We start from the raw sequence: 20226 nt of genomic DNA, 5'->3' as shown, positions 1-20226 counted from the left end.
GTAAGCAAAACTGTGAAGCAGGCACCTACCTGTTCTCTCGATTGCCAGCTTTCCTAGTGAGCATTTCCTCCCTTTTTGTTCTTGGATAGCAAGTGTCCTTGGGTTCCAGGATTGTCTTTCTGATCCTTCATAGATCTGACTTCAAATGATTGAAAATAAATGATGGATAAGATACCCTTCCAAAAATATTTTCATATTCGAGAGATCAGAGATTTTACCTGAGGAGATAAATATATAACAACATTTTTCTGAGGAACTAGGAAATAGCTCCCATTCAAGCTCATGGGAGCTTTGTGGTCCCTCTAGAAAGCACAGCAGTGTATGTCTGTATGCAAAGTGGACTCTGTCTGTTTAGCTAATGTTATCTTTTCTCAGGTTGAGCCAAGTTTGATATTCTCTCTTCACTGGTCAAATCAGTCAGCCACATTCACATGTCTAGTGTATACAAGGGAGATTATGGAAATGGTTCATGTCCTTTAATTTCAAGCTAATGGGATAACAAGAAACTACAGATAGTAAAAACTACAATTGATATTTGTTTACCATGTCACAGTTTGCAAAACACTTTTTATATGCATTGTCCTATTTAATTTTGACCGTATATCTGAAAAGTAGGCATTTTTGTTATTTCTTCTTTACAGCTGAAGACACTGAGCTTTAGAGGGGTTCTGGGCCAGACTTAAGTCATCTGGCTATTGAACTGCAAAGCAGGGGCTTGAACCCATGTCACAGCTTCCTGTAATTTTGGGCGACATGGTAGCTAAATAAACACTTATTTCATTTCTTATTTCTCTACTGACTTTCTGCCTCCCTTCCCTCATTCATTATTCTCTTCCTCTCCTTTAAATCTGTTAACTCACCAATCCTTTTTGTGGAAATAAATCATATAAGTGTAAAATATTAGCAGTATCACGTAAACATGTTTTAACAATAAGTTGTTGAGTAAAGATGAATGAAACAAATATATATAATCCTTAAACAACAAATATTAATTGAGTAACTATATAGTTAATAAATGGGAAATCAATGAATTAGAGCAGTAGAGAAATCTAGGCAAGTTGAGGGTTTGTCAGCACAGGAGAAGTAATTGTGTGAGTATCTGGAAGACTTTTTGGCATGACTTTTTGCATGCTTAGTCACTGTCTAGTAAGGATCCCAATTACTTTGTCTTTTTTTTTTTTTTTTTTTGAGCTATTTAATCAAAGACAACTTTCACAAAGAAAACTTCCAATTTAGAACTGAGTTTCTTACATGTTTTGGTTATGGGGAGTCATGAAAATTAGGTGTGAGAGCTATATAATCATAAAAGTGTCATTTTGTTTTGATTCCTTCACTTTTCCGTGTGCTGCATTTTGCTGTGGAGCCAGGAAGGCAGAGGCTTATTTCTGCTGCTGCTGCTGTTGCTGTACATATGTTCAGGAGAATTTCAATCTCAGCTCAGGGCCTGGGGTAAGTGACCTGGCAGCTTAGTTCTCCAGCACTGTCATATTGTCTCTTAGCAGGGAGCAGGGAGTGGGGAGAGTGGAGAGAAAGAGATGAGTGTGAGGATTGGGAGGCCCAGGGCTATGGCTGGGAGTTGGGCGGGAGCAAGATGACAGTTTCATGTAGACACAGAAAGCACAGAGAAGTGTGTCGAAGTCACAGATAGGACAATCAGATGCGTACCATTAGAGCTAAGAGGACACAGAAAGAAAGGCAGGTAAGAAGGAAAGGGTCAGAAGACCTGAGTTCAAAGGTCAGCCTACCACAAATATCTTGTATTGAATCTAGAAATTCATTTCTGTGTTATGAGCCTCGATTTTCTTGACTGTTCAAGAAGGATATTGTTATCTTTGTTTCTTAGTCGTGGTGATGGTCTGAAAATCAAAAGGGATAATGCAACCCATTCTTGCTTGCCAAAACAACTTGAAATGTAAGGGAGGACAGTTGTCAAAGGGAAATGAAGGTATCTTACCAGTAGAATTGGGAAAAGATACCGTGCAGGCACAACAAAGAGGTATCTACCAGGAGAACTGACAGTATGCATCTCTTTGATACATTTTATTTACCTATAAAATAAGAGAGTTGTCAGAGTGGCATGCTAACAAATGTTTAACAACTAGTTCCCCTTACCACATAACCCTCTAACACACACACAATTATTTTTCACAATATAAAGGAAAAGTAGCACAAAATTTACTACTAATACTATAATATACAATACTCTTTATCGGAAACTTCATATAGACAATTGATTCTCATAAAATGCTTTCATTGATCTTTGTCAAGCTTTTATATCTAAAGTCAACTTTTGATTGCTGTTGATGGATGAGTATAGTTCTAACAGTAATGTTTGTGTTAATGACTAAGATGAAAGAGAAACAATGAAGATATATGCTAGAACTTCACTTGTCTTTCAGTGACATGAATGAGTTCTTTGCTGAATTGGATGATAGTTTTCAAATACTGGAAAAATATTTTCTTACAACGTATTGGCTATAGACACGACACACTTTTAAGTGACTCTGCTTTAGTAACATTTTCTCCTTGGAATGAATTGTGTCTCCTAAAATTCATATATTGAAGCCCTAACCCCAATGTGACTATATTTGGAGACAGGATCTATAGAGAGGTAATAAAAATTAAATGAGGCCTTCAGGGTGGGGTCCCAATACAATAAGAAGAGACGCTAGAGAGCTTGCTTGCTCTCTCCCCACCATGTGAAAATACAGTGAGAAGGTAGGTGCCTGTTTGTAAACTGGGAAGAAAGTTCTCACCAGAAGCTGAACCCTGCTGGACCTTAATATTGAACTTTCTAGGCTCCTGAACTGTGAGAAAATAAATTTCTGTTGTTTAAGGCACCTAGTCTATGATATTTTGTTAAATCATCCCAAGCAGACTAAGCTACTTTCTTGTTTAGTTCAGGGGTTGGTGAATTATGGTCCTTAAGCCAAACCTGGTCAACCTTGGGAGAAATCTGTCCATGCCCATTCATTTACATATTGTATATGGCTACTTTTAAGCAACAAAGGGAGAATTGAATAATTGTAACAAAGATTACATGGCCTGCCCCAGCCCCACTAAAGTAATTCATGTAATTCAAATGAACTAATGTAACTACAGACCCCAACCTACATGGCTTCCCAATCCTTGTTTCATGGATGCTAAAGATCAGCTTGGAAAGTTAGGGTCACAGCAGTTGGAGAAACTAATAGAAGAAGCTACAGTTTCTCCAGACGTTTCCTTCTCCGCTCAGCTTAGAGAGGACTTGAAGGGCATTAGAATCCGTTCATGATTACATATACCTGCAAGAGACTTAACCTGCCCATCTGTGACACTGGCACAGGCGACACTCTTATCCTCACTCTCATCATACCAGCAACAATTTTTTATTGATTTTTCTTCATGGTTCAGAGAGTAGAGTTTAACTGTTAGACTTATCTCTGTCCTAGTGTTGCTAGGCTATTTGGATTGGAAGTCACAGGAGCAGAAAATCTTGGTAGTGTTAAAAATCTTTAGTTAACTTTCAAGTATTACACTCAGTGGGTGAATCAAAAAATCATTTTGAATCTGCAGGTTACTCATGTAATAATTAAGATGACACATTTCCAGCTCACCCTTCCTGACAAATGTTTCTTTAAAGAGACACTGATGCCTCAAAGAAAACTTGTAAGACGTGACACATCAGCAAAAATTGTTTTTGCACAGAATGTTTTTCAAAGATTTTTCCTGAGTAATCACTGGCGCTTCTCCCCTTTTTTCTATAGTCTTTGCACAACCTTCTGTTACTTCGTGCTTGTTTATTTTTTGTGCTGTTAGTAAGGTTCCATTTTTTAAACAACTTCTAAAATCACAGTATATGTAAAATTGGTTTTAAAATCCGGCAAACACTCTGATTTGAATACTGATTAGGATGAAGCACACTCATCAATAAACATGGAGCCACAATGACCTCAGGAGAGCAAGGAGCTTGCGATGTGCATCAATTGTGTTTGGGAAATAGCTTTTCCTTAAACACCAAAGTCTGCTTAAATTCAGGTTCTCAAATGCAAAGGACATGAAGTGGCTTCTTCACCTGCCAGCACTGCATTAGGCATGGCTTCTATTTTAGTCAGGAAGTCAGGCAGCATAATAACATATGTAGTCATTTCTCTAGTCCATCTTTCCTTTTTCCTACCCCAAATTGCTTTTTAGGGTTTTGGGGAGTGGCTTCACGTCCCAGACATGCACTTAGGGATGTAATGAATCATTATTCCTCAGGCTTGTTCTGATTTAAAAACAGATAAAAACAGATAAAAGAAAATCACAATGTACTAATTTCCCATCAGAAGAATAAGATGGTTTCATGCAGTATGACTAGATATTGATCCCGTAACAGACTGTTGGAGGGCAGCAGCTGGGAATTCAAGGCCATTCATGTGATCATTGCAGGAGAGGCTGTTTGGGTGCCCAGGGAAGGAATCAGGGACATCTCATCAGCACCCATTTCAGCCTCCATGGGAGAACTGATGGGCACACTTGCATAGTGTGTCCCACTGGATTTCACTGTCCAGCCTGGAAGCTCAGTTTCAGCACTCTAGTCCTGTTTGCTCTAGACTGGGATGGATGTCAGCTCTAGAAGGAAGAGGAGCAGTGTGGCAGATCAGAGTGGGCAGCCTCATTCTGCTCCATTGCTAACACTGTGCGTCTGACTGGTTCCTCAGGGACAATGTATGGGTGATACTAAATTTATGCAGAGAAAAAAAACCTGTCTCAATTTTTGTGCCTCCTGAGTGCTACTCTCCCACTCATGTCCCCACCTTCAATGCAGAGATTTAAGTATCAGTTAGAAACAGAAGAAAAATAAAATAGTGGTGGGGAGGAGGCAGAATAGAGGGTAGAAAGATAGGAAAAATAAGAGAAGCTACACACTAAGTCAGGAGAAGTCCCCAGAAGCAGCAGCTCTGTGAAGAATTTACAACCCCACTGATGGCTATGTAGCCACACATCTGAGCGAGCTCAGGCAGGTTAATAAGCTTTGACAACTCGCAGCTCCTTCTCATTTTTTTCGCAGCTTTATTAAATACTCTACAGACCCCATCTATTGATATTAATGTAACAGCTGCATAGGCTCATCTGGTGTATTATCAAACGCACTGCACGCTGTCCTGCTATGTGTATAGGCCCACCTCACAGGAGCAGTCCTGCACCTTCTGTAGGTGTCTGGGACAAAGCTTTCAGCACAGGTGCCCTCGTGACACTTCTGAATTGGGATCCTGGTGATATATTCAGATTTGACACAGTTTGCTAGATTTCAAGGTGTAAAATGTCCTGAAACACACATGCTGGGCAAAAGATGTGCTTTGCTTTAGTCTTAGACAGCTTTTTGGCCTCATTCTCATAAAGAAAATTACTCATGGGAAAATAATTAAATGGGTCTGCCTGATTCAGAAAGGCAGAGGTGAGAGCACCTTATCTTTTAGCAGGTTGGATAGGCATGGTTGGGATGCATGAATTGAGGTTTCACACTGTAAACACAGCCCTGAATGGGGCATTGGCTTACTTTCAAAATTCAAGCATTTCTAAGAGCTGTGTTTGTCACTGAGGTCTTAGGAAACAGCAGATTGTATTTGATTTACAAAAAACCCCACTTATTAAGGAGTGACAGTGTGGAGGACATAGTGCTCCTAGAGAATGATCTTAATATTGATTTGTTTGTTTCCTAATGTAAAATTGCTGCAGTAAAATGCCATAAATATTGATGGGGACAAAAAAACCCCACTAGTATTAGAAAGGTCATTATAGCTAATGGGTGCTATGACATAAATTAGTGATTATTCCAAGACCTCATCAGCTACTGATAGAGGCGTTCAGGTGAAGAGCAGTCACTAGAGGATTACAGGTAATGGTGACCCCAGATGGGACACTAGGAAGTTTGGAATCATCGTGATCTTTTCTGTCAAAACTTTTCGTCTTTTGTTACATAAATGTGGTGCTTTTACACAGAGATATGAAGACATTTATTTACATTGTATACAGAAATCTGTACTGCAGGTATGGTGAATAAAAGAGAATCTAGGATCTGAAGCATTGTTTGAAGAAAGATGGCAATGTACACTGAGCTGCCCGTGCTGATGAGAAGAGGTGTCCCAGGGGAGCATGCCCACGAGAGCAGGCCATCTGTATTCTTTCTTGCCCACGCACTGCAGCTCATTCTCTCACAGTGGAACTTGGGGCAGGAGTTTTACAGTTTGTGTTAATTTACACATCTGTAGAATGGAAATAATCACATATGCCTAACTCACATATGCTGTTCAAGTAAGGTAATATGAGAAAAAGACTTCGGAAAGTTGTAAAGCCTTTTTTAATTCACAGTGACAACTAGGATAAAGACCAGTATCAAGAAGGTTATGCTGAATGTACCCTTCAGGGATGGGGTGGGGCAATATGAAAATAGACATTTGTCTTAGTCTCATGACAAAGGCAAAGAGGCACAAACAGCAACATGTTCACTGATCATGGAGTAATGGGAGAATGGTTTTCTTAAGTCTGAGAATATTGGTCCTTGAAGAAAGAATAGAATTTTATCAGGCAGTTAACGAAGGTGAGAAGGAGTGGGACACTGGAATACCCGTTCATGTTTTTAATCCGGTGTGCCTCTACCCTGAAATCTTTCCCAAGCTTTTAGTAAAATTGACCCTTTCCATTTTTCTACTCTATTTGTACCCTGCGCAAGATTTTATAAGAGTGTTTATACCATATTTAGACCTTATATTTGCATATGTCTGATGTGCTCTCCTAAATCGAACTCTTGGAAGTTGGAGGTACGGTTTATTTTTAAATGGCAAATTTCTACCATAGTGCCTGGCGTGTGGTGGGTACCCAATATTATTTCTTGAATAAATTAATCAATGAAGTCAAAGGTATGGAGGCTTAAGGGTGAAGATGGCCATGTAACTGGAATGAAGCGTTTACAAGCCAAGGAACTCCAAAGATTGCTGCAAACACTGAAAGCTAGAAGTCAATAGGAATTGTCCAGAGGTGTCAGAGGCCCATGGCCCTCCAGACACCTTGATCTCAGACTTCTAGCCTCTGGAACTATGGGACAAATTATAGTTGTTTTAAGCTATCCATCCAGTTTTTGGTACTTCGTTATGGCAGCTGTAGAAAATTAGTACACACAGAATAGTATGAAGAATTTGGAAAAGAGAAAATACCAACTCCCTGAAGTAATTGCTGTTAACATTTTGGTGCATTTCCTTCAAATCTTTTAAAGCTTCTATCAGTAGTAAACGAGAATACCTGACTCATCACGTTCTATCAGCATTTGTCATCATACTTTGTATTTATTTTGCTAAGTTTATAGGTAAAAATAATTTATGTTTTTTTCTCATGAGGACCCTTAATGTAGAAAATTTCAAAGTATTACAGAGGATAAAGATCTCTCTTTCTATAGCAATCACTCATAATTCTACACTATTGTGTCAATCAATACAATATTGTGTCAATACTTTGGCTTTTTTTTCAGCTTTCTATGATTTTTCTTCAGTTGTTTATATAATATAAAAGTTTTGAATTTTACTTTTTAAAGGAAATATTTTATGATATTTACTTTCTCATGTCATTTGAAACTTCCGAAACTTGATATTCCATAAAATGAAATACTCCATTAGTAGAAGTATCATTATATATTTAATCATTCCTTAATGGTGGACATTCGTGTTGTTTCTATTTCTCAGTTATTAAAAACACACTGAAATAAATACCTTTTTGCTTACAGAAATGTGTCTACATTTCTGATTATCTCTTTGGGATAATTTCACAAAAGAGCAATTTTTGGGATGGTTATACTCCTAGAATCAGAATATGAGGGAGCTTATTTTATCTAAGGTAGTTGGATGCTTTCATTTAAGAAATTTTTAGTAATTTGATAATGAAAAAACATTTTATTATTGCTGTTTTAAATTACAATTCTTTCATTAATAGTGAGTCTGAACATTTTCCTATGTCTCATTTAGACATTTGCATTTCATCTTTTAAAATAATTTATTCACATTCTTTGCCTACTTATGCATTGATTTTTAGTGTTTTACCTATCAATTTGAATTATTAAAATTTAAAAATATATACCCTTTGCCTTATTGTTCTGTATATATGAAAACACATATACACAATTTCCTTTAATTACTTTTTTTATTGCAAAGGAGCTCATGATTTTCAGAATTTTGAAAATTTTGAAAATGATCTATTTCTCCTTTTTCATTTATCAATATCTCAAATAAATGTAAGCTAATAACCTAAACTAAGATTCTGAGTTTGGCTGTTTGTGAAACTTGTAGGTGGAGCCACCTCATTTATGGAGCGTATATTATTAGAGCTGCTATTTATTGTAATTCTAGGGTTTGGTTAGACAAAGAATCAGAAGGTTGTCTTTGTCAGAGATGATGGCTTACTGGCTAGTCTAGCAGAGAGAATCGAACACCACTGGCTTCCTCCTTGACCCATTGGACTGAGTGGTAGTTCTGGGGAGTGAAGGATGGGAAAGATGATGGGGTGGATTTCTGAGAGATGTAAGAGCTGAGTACCAGTAATTCTACTTCCAAACCAGGAGACAGTGTACAGCGCGAGTGGGGTGGAGGGCCATGTTTTCATTTGTACATAAAACATGACACTATCTGATGTCTCAAAGTGGGAAACAGGTGAGAACATTCTAGGTAGCATCATTTATTTTTTGACATTGGGCACTGTCAGTGACAGTTATGAAGCACCTAAAGATGGCATCCTGGGCAGGCCTTAACACTTAATAAGAGAAGCTACCCAGGGGAGAACAAAATTAGTAGACGGGTTGTGAACACATGTAAGGCTCTCCTTTGACAGACTGGGGATACTGGAGGGCCCGAACATATAAAAGTTTCTTTTATAAGAAAAAAAAACACTTGGGTTATTTAAGTTAGTGTGATTGTAACTAAAGGCGGTTTAGCCTTAGAACATATCATTATTTAGAGAAACTTCTACTCTCCAGAAATTTAATCGATACTGAGAAATATTTTGAATGTGAGTTGGCTAGACTTAGTGACTGATTAGCTCTAAGATGTAAGAAAACTATGGCTTCCTGGGACTGGCTATGCTGGAGTTTCCACTCTGAGCAACTGGGTAGCATTTTGTCTAAATCTTTGTTGTGGCTAATGCTCTATCTAGGTACAGAGTATTAGAAAGCCCGTGAAAATATAAGTGGTCGAATTTAGGAGAGAGAGCGTTCTGGAGATATTTTTGGAAATCATGAGATATGGGTAAAAGTTAAAGCCATGAAAGTAGACAAAATCAACTAGGGAGAATATTATCTATTCATGCATTCATCTTACCTTTTATTCCATGATTCCTTCTTTAGCTTTTTAGAAAATATTTAAATCTGTGAAACTCAGAGCATTTAGGAGGAGTCTTGGTTTCATTTATGAGAGATGTTTCAGTGGAATGATGGGGAAGTGAGCTGAGGAGCAAATGAGAGGAGAGGAATCAGGGTCTCGAAGAAGGGAAGAAAAAGAGGCAGTGTAATCAAGACTGGGAAACGGAGTCCTTAGAAGTGATCTTATTTTGGATGGGGAAGTTAGAAAGGGATATATATTTATTAGATGAGCATATACACCAAACATGGGCTGAGTGATTTATGAATACTATCTCATTTAATCCAAACTCTTGTGAGGCATGGATTATTATTTACATTTTGAAGACGAGGAAACAGGTTAGAGACCTCGTCTGAGGTTATACAGCTTGAAACTGATGACATGGTTAGAAAATCTGCTGTCTTGAAAGCTCTCAGTGGAGACAGAGAAGATGAAGGTACAAGAATGAAGTGGCTAATTGATGGAAAGAAATCCTGCAGAATGCGGAAAGATATGTAATCCATTCAGAGGAGGTTCATTTTGGAAAAGAGTATAACATATTCCTCTGAGAAAGGAAAAAAAAGAGAAAAGAATTAGTATAGCGTTAAATAAGAAGGTAAGGAGTTAAAGAAGACATTTGTACCCGATGGCTTCTAGTTTTTAGTAGGGTACTATGACTTCTGTTATAGTCAGATTTTGGACTTTTTTTAAAGGAGACTTAGGAGAAGATTAAAGATTTTAAACAGTTGCATGGGAGTTAGAGAGAGGCCAGAGAGTAGGAAAAGTGATAGAACTGCTGGTTATCACTAACAGTCTCCTGAGGTTAAAAACTATATTTAAATAGATATAATTTGCATATGTATGTGACTATTCCTCAGCACATCACTTGTGACTTGTGTACAAGAATAAATGCTTTATTTCCTTTAGGTTGAGGATCCACAAGGAAATACCTCTAATTCATTCCTCAGACATTTATCGAATGCCAGAACCTGTGATAAATACTGGGGTTATATGTACAAATGAGTCTGCCTTTTGTGAGTACACTGCCTATGGAGGGGAATAAACATCTAAATACATAATTACATTGTCGGGCTTAAAAAACTGTGATAAACAACACTGCGGCGGAAAAAGCTATCTGGGAAATGGGAAAAGACCTCACGGAGGTACTTATTTAAGTTGGAGCTGGAAAGTGTTTTAAGTATTCATCATTTCTAGGCCTGCTGTAACTCTCATGTGTCTTTTCCTCCAACCTCCTCCTGGAATTTTGCTTCTAGTTGACTCCCTGCCTTCTTAACAGAAAGCCTCTGCTGCCTTAAGTAAATGATATGTGATGACTATTTGAGGGGAAGCCAGAGCAGGAAATGTGAGTTTGCCTACATGCCGAATAGCTAACATCCTTCAGCAATTTTTATAGCTTTCAGTCAATGCATTCTAGGCAGGAGCTATAGAACTGTGGACTAACATACTTCTGTAGTTCAGACAGGCAGAAAACATTCATTCTGTTACATAACAACAAAACGTCCTTAAAAGGTAGCCTTGGAATGACGGAGGGAGTGTTGAGTTGAATAGTTATTTCTTGCTTCTCTTAAATACAGTGCTAATATTCTTCTCAAAACTTTCTCTATATTAAGGCTACAGTATATTTTTTCCCCTCTTTACTCTCAGAATGAGTTCCAGAATAAGTCTGAAACAGACTTTAAGCTTCTCATTTGCATCGTTACGTTATGCTCTTTCATAGTTTCATGAACAATAACCTCCCACTTCTCCACATGCTGATGGGATAATTTGCTCTGCTGAGATGAAAACCAAAATGTAGAGAGAGAGAGAGCGAGAGAGCGAGAGAGAGTGCGTGTGTATGTGTGTGTGTGTGTGTGTGTGTGTGTTTAAAGCATGTGCTTCAATGGAAAAGCTTCCAGCAGTGTAGGCAGTGAAGTTCTAGGTATTTTAGATTATAGCCTGGAATAAAAGGTCTTCCGGTAAGGAGGACTGCATACAATCCATGTGATAAATACTTTTGGACTTAAAATAAAATCCTGTAACAATACAGCTGTTTTTCCTGTGGGTTACAGGTAGTGATGCTGGGAGAGAGAAATATGTTTAACTGGCTTGGTCTCAACTTAGCCTGCCCTTGGAATCATGCTGGCAAAGGTAGACCTCTTCTTTTCTTCACTTATTATCTAGTGTTTCATAAATTTCCTTTTTGATTTGTACTCCAGGTGATTAGGGAAAAGTAAATTGTGGAAGACTGCTCTTGAGAGAGATTTAGCTGCTAGTCTTATTTAGGGTTCAGGCTTTTCCTCGGGTGCCCCTGTTCGGTGGTACATTTGAGAGCTTCAGCATGCAGTTTGATCAGCTCCTTCTGTCATATGAAAGCTACATTCACAAGGAGGGCAGTGGGAGCAGAGAGAAAAATCTATGGAATTTTTTGATGTCCTGCCTAGAGATACTGTCTCTGTTAATACATGACTGTGTAGTTAAAGGACTGTCCCATTCAGCTTTTGCCTCTGAGACTGTTTAAGAACAGGTGATGAGAGGCCTGGGCTTTTGCTCCTGTATTTTTCTTAGTGACTGGTGGTTGGTAAGGAGGACCTTTCCTCTGTTTCTCTTACGCTGTCCTTTGAACTTCTCCAAGGGAAAGAAAAAGTTAGGATTCCCTCTGGGATATTTTTATTAGTGCTCACAGGAGAGTCTAGGCAACCCTAGGAAAGCACAATACCATGAGCCAGTAATAAGATATTGTACTTTAGATTAACTTCTGGTGTTCAAGGTTTGTTTGTTTCTGAGTGACTGACTCATGGATATTCTAATGGGAGAATTCTGTAATCATTACTGTTGTGTTTTCTGTAGGAAATGCCATTATCTTAACAGATGTTATTCATATTTGTGGTACTGTCTAATGCCTTTTTTTTTTTTTTTGAGTTTCACTAAGCCACATGCTCTGTAGCAGTGAAATCTGCAAAACATAGTGCACAGCTGGTTTCCCATGCTGCTCTTCTTCATTTCCTACCCCCCCACCCCCGCCACCCATGCCTCCATAGGAGAAACACTGCAGTCCATTTGATACCTCCTTGGACCACCAGAGTAGTAGAAGAGATGTGCATGTGGCTGATCTGATAATACACGATATTGCTTCTTGGAAAAAGTTTCTTCAGTACTTGATTACTCATATTCTCCAGAATTAAACAAAGCTTCTTGGTGAATTAAATATAATGTGTAGGGATTTTAGTTGGAGTACATCAAGCTATGGTGACAAAGAGGCTTCCATTTTTCATTTCTCCTGGTAGTTCTGACAATATTTGATTGTAAATTTTGAAGCTGTATTATTAGGTAGATTAAAATTTTGCCTTTCTGATTAATTGAAAGTTTTAGTTGAAATGACCCACTTCATGTTAAGCTTCTTGTCTTAAAATTTATTATGTTTTTGTTGTTTATACAGCTTTCTTTTGTTTAGTTCTTGCTTGACGTGTCTTTTTTCTTCCTTGCCTTTTCACATTCAAACATTCTGTATTTCTGTATTAGATATATCTTTCATTCAGTTTAAGATCTTCCTGATTTTTGGTATGGTGAATAATTTTAATTGAATATGTGTATTTTAAATATTATATTATGAGATTCTGGACATTATTTAAACCTTTTGTTTCAACGAGTCTTGTCTGACATCTCCTGGCAGGGGAAGTAGGGCAGAGAGTGGGGCTACCTTATTAATGCCAGGTGAGAAAAAATATTCTAGCTCCCTTTTAGGCCTGCACGGATACTTACCTGGCTGGAAGGGATGGGAGCGCCTCATTACTGTGTTCATGTCAGGTTATCAGGTTGTCAGGTAGATGGGCAGTAATGAAAATCTTGACTCTCCTCTGATACCACCCGAGCACCATGTTACCGCAAAGCAGGGATGGAAATCCAGGCTTTTCACATGATCTTTGTTGACATTACAGAGTGGGGGTGCCTTCTCACTCAGCAGGGATAAAGTCCCAGCACCCTATTTGGTCTTCTGCAATATCACCCCTGCAGGATGGGTAGATAGGAGTGCCCCATTATAGCCTGGTAAGGGTGTAAGTCTAGACTTTCACTCAGCTTTTGCCACCATAGGCGGGGCCTGTTTTCTTCCTGTGGTGTTTGCCCAAAGTTGAACAGTCATTGTATGAACATTTTCTTTCTTGCTAGGCCTTTTTCTTGGTCCCTTGGCTAGAGAGAGCAGATTTTTGTTGGGGGTTTTTCTGTTTGACCCTGTGAGTGGTTCTAGGTTGCCGGCTTCTTCAGAAACAAATCTGAGATCCATAAGACAAAGAGAAATTCTGGGGACTCACCATTGTGTTGTTCCTTGGGTCTCAGTAGGCTCCACCCATCTGTCTTTTTCTCTCTACCTTTCCGGTTCATTTTATGTTTATTTTCTATATAATGTCCAAATGTTTTAGTTGTACGTAGAGGAATAGGGAAAATTAAGTTTCTTCTTACTTCTGGAAGTGCACTCTCCGGTGTGTCTTTCTGAAACAACATTTTGCTTTTCTTTTTTTTTTTTTAAATCCATTTTGAAAACATCTGCTTTTTAAATGGAACATTTAGGTTTTTAAACTTTTAATGTAATTCCTCTTATAATTATATATATGGTACTATTTTATTTTGGGCTTTCTATTTGTTCCCTCTTTTATATGTTTTTTTCTTTTGCTTTTTTCTTAGATTAACTAATTTTTCTCCTTTGTTTTTTTCATCTACCCATTTAGAAATTATATACTCCATTTCTATTATTCTTTTTTTGCATGCTTCACTTATCAAAGTGAATTTATAATTCTTTTGCTCTCCTGGACCACATAAAGGGCCTTAGACACATTAACTTTCTTTGTTAATTTTTTTGTGGTTGTATATTTTAATTGCCTTATTTATTCTACAACACATTCTTATTATAGTTTTGGATAGTTAATGTTTATTTAACTGTGCTAATCGATTCATATATTTTTTTTTTTTTTTTTTTTTTTTAGAGCTCAGGCCATCCATTTGGGATTATTGGCCTTCTCTGAAATGCATCCTTCCAAATTTATTTTAGTGAAGAACAGCTGAACATAAATACACCTGGGTTCTATTTTATGAAAATGTTCTATTTTGTCCTTGTTCCTGACACATAATTTTGCTAGGTCCATAATTCTACAATTCTATAATTTTCTCTCAACATATTAAATACATTAGTCTAATTTTAATGCTTCCATAGTTGTCGACAGAAAGTCAGCCGTCAGTCTAAACTGTTGTTCCTCTGAAGGCAGTTGGTCTTTTTGCTCTTGTGGCTTTTAATATCATTTACTTGCTTTGGTCTTTAGCAGGTTTACCATAATGTATCTAGATATAGTTTTGTTGGGCTTTTTTAATCTGTCAATTTGAGTGCTTTAGTGGTTCTGGATAATTTTCAACCACCATTTTTTTAAGTATTACCTCATCTATGTCTCATTTTTGAACTCCAAATAGATGTATGTAATACTTTTTCACTTTAGTTGTTTATGTCTTTTAAACTTCTTTTTAATTTTTCATCTCTTTGTCTTTCTATGCTACCTATAACCTGGATCTCTATTTTCCAATTCACAAATTCTTCACTTATGTGTTGTTAAATCTGTCCGTTGTGTTTTTTAATTTCATGTCTAGAGATTATATTTGCTTTGTTTTAAATATGCTTTGTTCATCTCACATAATTATTTCATAGTCTGCGTCTGAAAATGTCCTTCTTATCTGAAATCCTTTTAAATTCTCTCTCTTCCTGCTGGTTCTCAATCATGGTGCCTCTTTTCCTTTTCTTTTTAGTTTCTGTGAGCTGGCAATATTCTTTGAAATGAGAGGATTTTCTTTTGAGAGGATTTTTATTTGCTTCTGTCTGACAACTAGGAGGAATTCTATTCTGGAATATCTAATTATCATTCTTGATATGAAGCCTTTTCAAACACTGACACAATGTACATTTGTCCTGTGGACATTGGCGAGACTTGGCTTATGCTTCTAAATTGTCAGTAATGATCTTTCACTTCTGTTCAGCACTAACTTTTGAGATACATAAATTTCTTTGCAAGTCTCCGAAGTTGGGGGCAGAAGGTGACTTTTGATTGACTGTTACACTAAAAGTTTATCTCTTTGGAGTTACAACCTTTAATATCTCACAAGTCTGTGAAAATTGAAACCTAAATTTATCTGGTTAGGCAAATGATCGCAAGGTGAAAGATAGCTTGAGAGTTCTGCTTACTTCTTTGGTTTCTAGTTTTTAATTAGATTTTTTTCACTTGATAATTTCTTTTATTTTTGCCAGGTTATTGTTTCTTTTAAGAACACTTACAAATATTTATTATATCTAGTATTCTTAGTTATTTTTAGCAAAAAGTTGTTCCAGGTACTTAGTAGCCATGTTACTAGAAACAGAAGTAAAACCGTATTTGAATCTGAACTATAGTAATTATACCAGACCTAACTGAAGTGTATTTGTATTGTTATTTTTATAGGTCAAGATTTTCTTTATTATCTTGTGTTTTAGCTTATGCTGATCCCTTCTGTTATTTTTCTTTTTATTCCTCTTTGACCATTCAAAGCCTACCAGTTCTAATATATAAATATTCTTTGTGTTTATTTCTGACCTCTAGGACCACGTTGTAATACTTGAAGGGTCAAAGCAGTTACTTTTGTCTTTTTAATTCATTTTTCATTTTAGTAAGTATTATAAAAATAAGGTGCTCAATAAATCTTTGATTTAATATATATTTCACCAAATAGATTTACACAAGATTATAATCTTACACAAGATTATAATAGTATTATGTTAACAGTATTCTTAAGCAATGATAGCATTTACTCAAATAAGTTAGTAATACAGTATTTTTAAAGACAAAACTAAAGATCATTCAGTTTCCTCATTCAAGAAATTCTGAAAGAGTAGATTCAAATCTGAATTCGAAAATCTCTAAAATTTGGTCACGTAAACACTGGAATGTGTAGGTTTTACTTCACTATAAGATTTTATAGAGCCATTAGATTTGTTCAAAAAGCTGAAGTAAGAGCAACTTAAATAGAACTTAGATGCTTGTGTTACTAGAAATTCGATACAACTTCTGAGGGGATGGTTATTCAAAAACTCATTCATTGCTTAATGCTCAAAGTTCATTCATCATGAATACTTTATGTCATTCTTAAAAAAAAAAAACTTTATCAGAGATTCAGATTTCTGCAAGGCGTATTGTGATATGTCCATATGGTACATTTTGCAACTGACAAAAGAAGAATCTGTTTTATTCATTCATCTGTTCTCTTTATTTCATTCAGGAAGATTTTCAACAGAAAGAGCTTCAGTGACGATTAGAAGTTGCAGAAATAATGTTGCGAATGCATTATTGGATGCAAATGTTGGAGAAGAGTGAGGTGCCTAAGTAATTCTTCCTGTTTTGCTTTGTATAACTGAGCCTAAGTACCTATCAGAGAGAGAAGCTTTCCTAGTATTTATGTAAGGAAAAAAAGGACACAAGGATTTTATTTTTTATAGTAGGAGACTCAGGTTAAAATATTAACTTGGAGTGTTTAGGGGTAAACTCTTACAGAAAATTATGTAACTGTTAAAATATACTAAGGCAATTTAATGAAGTTAATCTAAACCAGCACTGTCCGATAGAAATAAATTTAATGTCAGATTTGTAATTTAAAATTAATGGTCACATTAAAAATGATAAAAAGGGACAGGTGAAACTAACTTTTATACTATATTTTATTTTACCCAATATATCTAAAACATTATCATTTCAGGATATAAACAGTATAAAATTATTGAGATATTTTACATTCTTTTTTTTGTATTGTCTTTAAAATCCAGTATGTATTTTATACTTACAGTGTACCTTAATTGCCATACTAATATTGGAAATGTATTATTTGTATTTAGATTTCATAAAACATACAGCAGAAAAAGTAGATTCATATTTAAGTTCTAAAAATATTTAAAATTTTCTAATAATGAAAATGAATATCAGTTTTAAAATTTAAATATAAATTAATTAAAATTGCATAAAATCAAAAGCACACTAGCCATATTTCAAATGTTCAGTAGCCTCATGCCACTACAGGTTAATATATTGGACATCACAGCTCTAAGCCAGTGTAAGATTTTAGCAATGAAGCCTTTTTTTGATGCATACAAATGCGTTTAGCCTCGTGTTACTGATGATGACTTAGCAAACTCACATAATTTATATAAAATTGCATTTAAAAAGTAAATTTTTTTTAATGATCTTGTCTTCAAAATGAAAAGTTTTATACTTATTTTGGATAAGCATAGATACAGATACTTGTTCTAGATGTGCCATTTTCAGGCTAATCAGAGTCAGAGCTTATAGTCAGAAACAACAAAGCAAAATCTAGGTTAGGTGTTGGGCATCGATCAGAACTCCAGAGTTCAGGGTGTAGGGTGTGGTGAGGAAGTGGCAGCAATGTAACAGAGAAAGGGGTTTGCCTTCCACCCCAGAAAGTTCAAAGGTTAAGAGTCTTGTCAATCTCTGCTTCTTAATCAGCCTATTGCACTGCACTGTCAGGTCCAGGTAAACATTTGCAGTTGATAAGAGACCCAATCATTAGATCTATGTTATCTATCTACCTATCATCTATCTATCTATCTATCTATCTATCTATCTATCTATCTATCTATCTATCTATCATCGATCCATCTATCCATCCAACCTTACCCTACCCTACCCTATCCTAAATACATACTTACCTAGCTACCTATCTTACAAAGAACCATACTTTGCCTTCTAGTTTTCATCATCTTCAATGTGACATATCCAGGATCACCAGATGAGATATTTTGATGTTGTAGCATTATAGATAAGGTTTGGGATGGGCAAGAAGCGAAAATACAAATACTTGCTAAAATTCCCAGTTTGCTTAGCCAAGCAACAGAACAGAACAAGAATGAGGTTATTATATGGAGCAGGAACAAAAGCTGCATATTTTTGCATAGCTTTTCTCTTGCCCCTCATTCTCCATGGGGCATGCTGTAGCTGGTGGCCATTTCTTTTCAGCTAATATCTTGCCACAGTGAAAATGAAGGTGGGTTTTTATTAGCCAGTGTACTTTTTGCTGGGGCTTATAGCAAGCACTATTTTAGAAGAGTTACATGAACAAGATTGGTAATTCCATTTAAAAAAAAGTCCACGAATATAAGACTTTTCCAGTTCTTTTTTTTTTTTTAAGTGGCCATTTTCCCACCCCCTACCACTTGACCACCATCAACTTATTCTCTATATCTATGGGTCTGGTTTTTTTTTTTTTTTTTATTCATTTGTTTTATTTCTTTAAGATTACACATATAAGAGAGATTATATGATATTTGTCTTTCTCTGACATATTAAAACACTCCAGGTCCATCCATGTTGTCACAAGCAGCAAGATTTTCTCTTTTTTTTAATCACTAAGTAGTATTTCCTATCTTCTTTATCCATTCATCTATTGATGGACATCTAGATTGCTTCCATATCTCAGCTTTACTAATAATGTTGCAATGAACATAGGAGTGCATATATCTTTCCAAATTAGTGTTTTTGTTTTCTCAGGATAAATACCCAGAAGTGGAATTGCTGGATTGTATAGCAGCTATATTTTTAATTTTTTGAGGAATGTCTGTACTGTTTTCCATACTAATTAACTTTCTCACTAGCAGTGCATGAGGATTCTCTTTCCTTCACATCCTCACCAATGCTTATTATTTTTTCATTTATTGGTGATAACCATTTTGATGGGTATGAGATAGTATCTCATTGAGGTTTTAATTTGCATTTCTCTGATGATTACTGATGTTGAGTATCTTTCCAGATATCTGTTGGCCATGTGGTTGTCCTCGTGGGAGAGATGTCTAGGTCGTCTGCCCATTTTTTAATTGGATTTTTTTTGGTATTAAATCATATGAGTTTCTTATGTATTTGGATATTAACCCCTTATTGGATGTATCATTTGCAAATATCTTCTCCCATTCAGTATTTATTGATATTTTTCTTTGCTGTGCAAAAACATTTTAGTTTGATATAGTCCCTTTTTTTTAAAAAAAAAATTTTTTTTCTTTTGGTATCCTTGCTTGAGGAGACTTATCCAAAAAGATATTCCTAAGAGCAACGTCAAAGAGTTTACTGCCTATGTTTTTTTCTAGGAATTTTATAGTTTCAGGTCTAACATTGAAGTCTTTAATCCATTTTGAGTTTATTTTGTATATGGTATAAGAAAGTGGTCCAGTTTCATTTTTTCTTTTTTGTATATATCTACCCAGGTCTGCCAAGACCACTTATTGAAGAGACTGTCTTAACCCCAGTGTATATCCTTGCCTCCTTTATCATAGATTAATTGATCATATAAGAGGATATATGTCTTGGCTCTCTATTCTATTCCATTGATCTATATATCTGTTTTTATGCTAGTATCATACTGTTTTGATTATTATAGATTTATAGTATAGTTTGATATTAGGGTTCATGATACTGCCCTCTAATTTTGTTCTTTTTCAAGATTTCTTTGGCTATTCAGGGTCTTTCATGGTTTCTGTAAATTTCAGGATTATTTCTTCTAATTCTGAGAATTAGAAATTTCTAGGTTTTGAACCAACTAAGGCATCAGCAAATGACCATCTTTGTCAGGACCCAGACAACCCTAGACACACTCCTGACTCTGGTCTCTCAGTGCCCTTGAAAGCCCACCTCTCCACAGATGTGTTGCCCAGTTGTGTTGATATTTTCCCCCAGTAATTTCTTTTTATCTTTTGACTAGAGTATAGGATGGGATCTGGGTAAAGAAGATGGGAGAGAATGTGAATTGACTAAGATCTTCTTTCTGTCACCTAGAAAAATGGGCGCTCAAACATTAAATGCGGCCATAAAATAGAAAATGACTTTTA

This window comes from Pteropus vampyrus, unplaced genomic scaffold, assembly GCF_000151845.1.
Source record: "Pteropus vampyrus isolate Shadow unplaced genomic scaffold, Pvam_2.0 Scaffold43, whole genome shotgun sequence".
In the NCBI taxonomy this organism is placed as follows: domain Eukaryota; kingdom Metazoa; phylum Chordata; class Mammalia; order Chiroptera; family Pteropodidae; genus Pteropus; species Pteropus vampyrus.
This window is presented reverse-complemented; position numbering follows the sequence as displayed.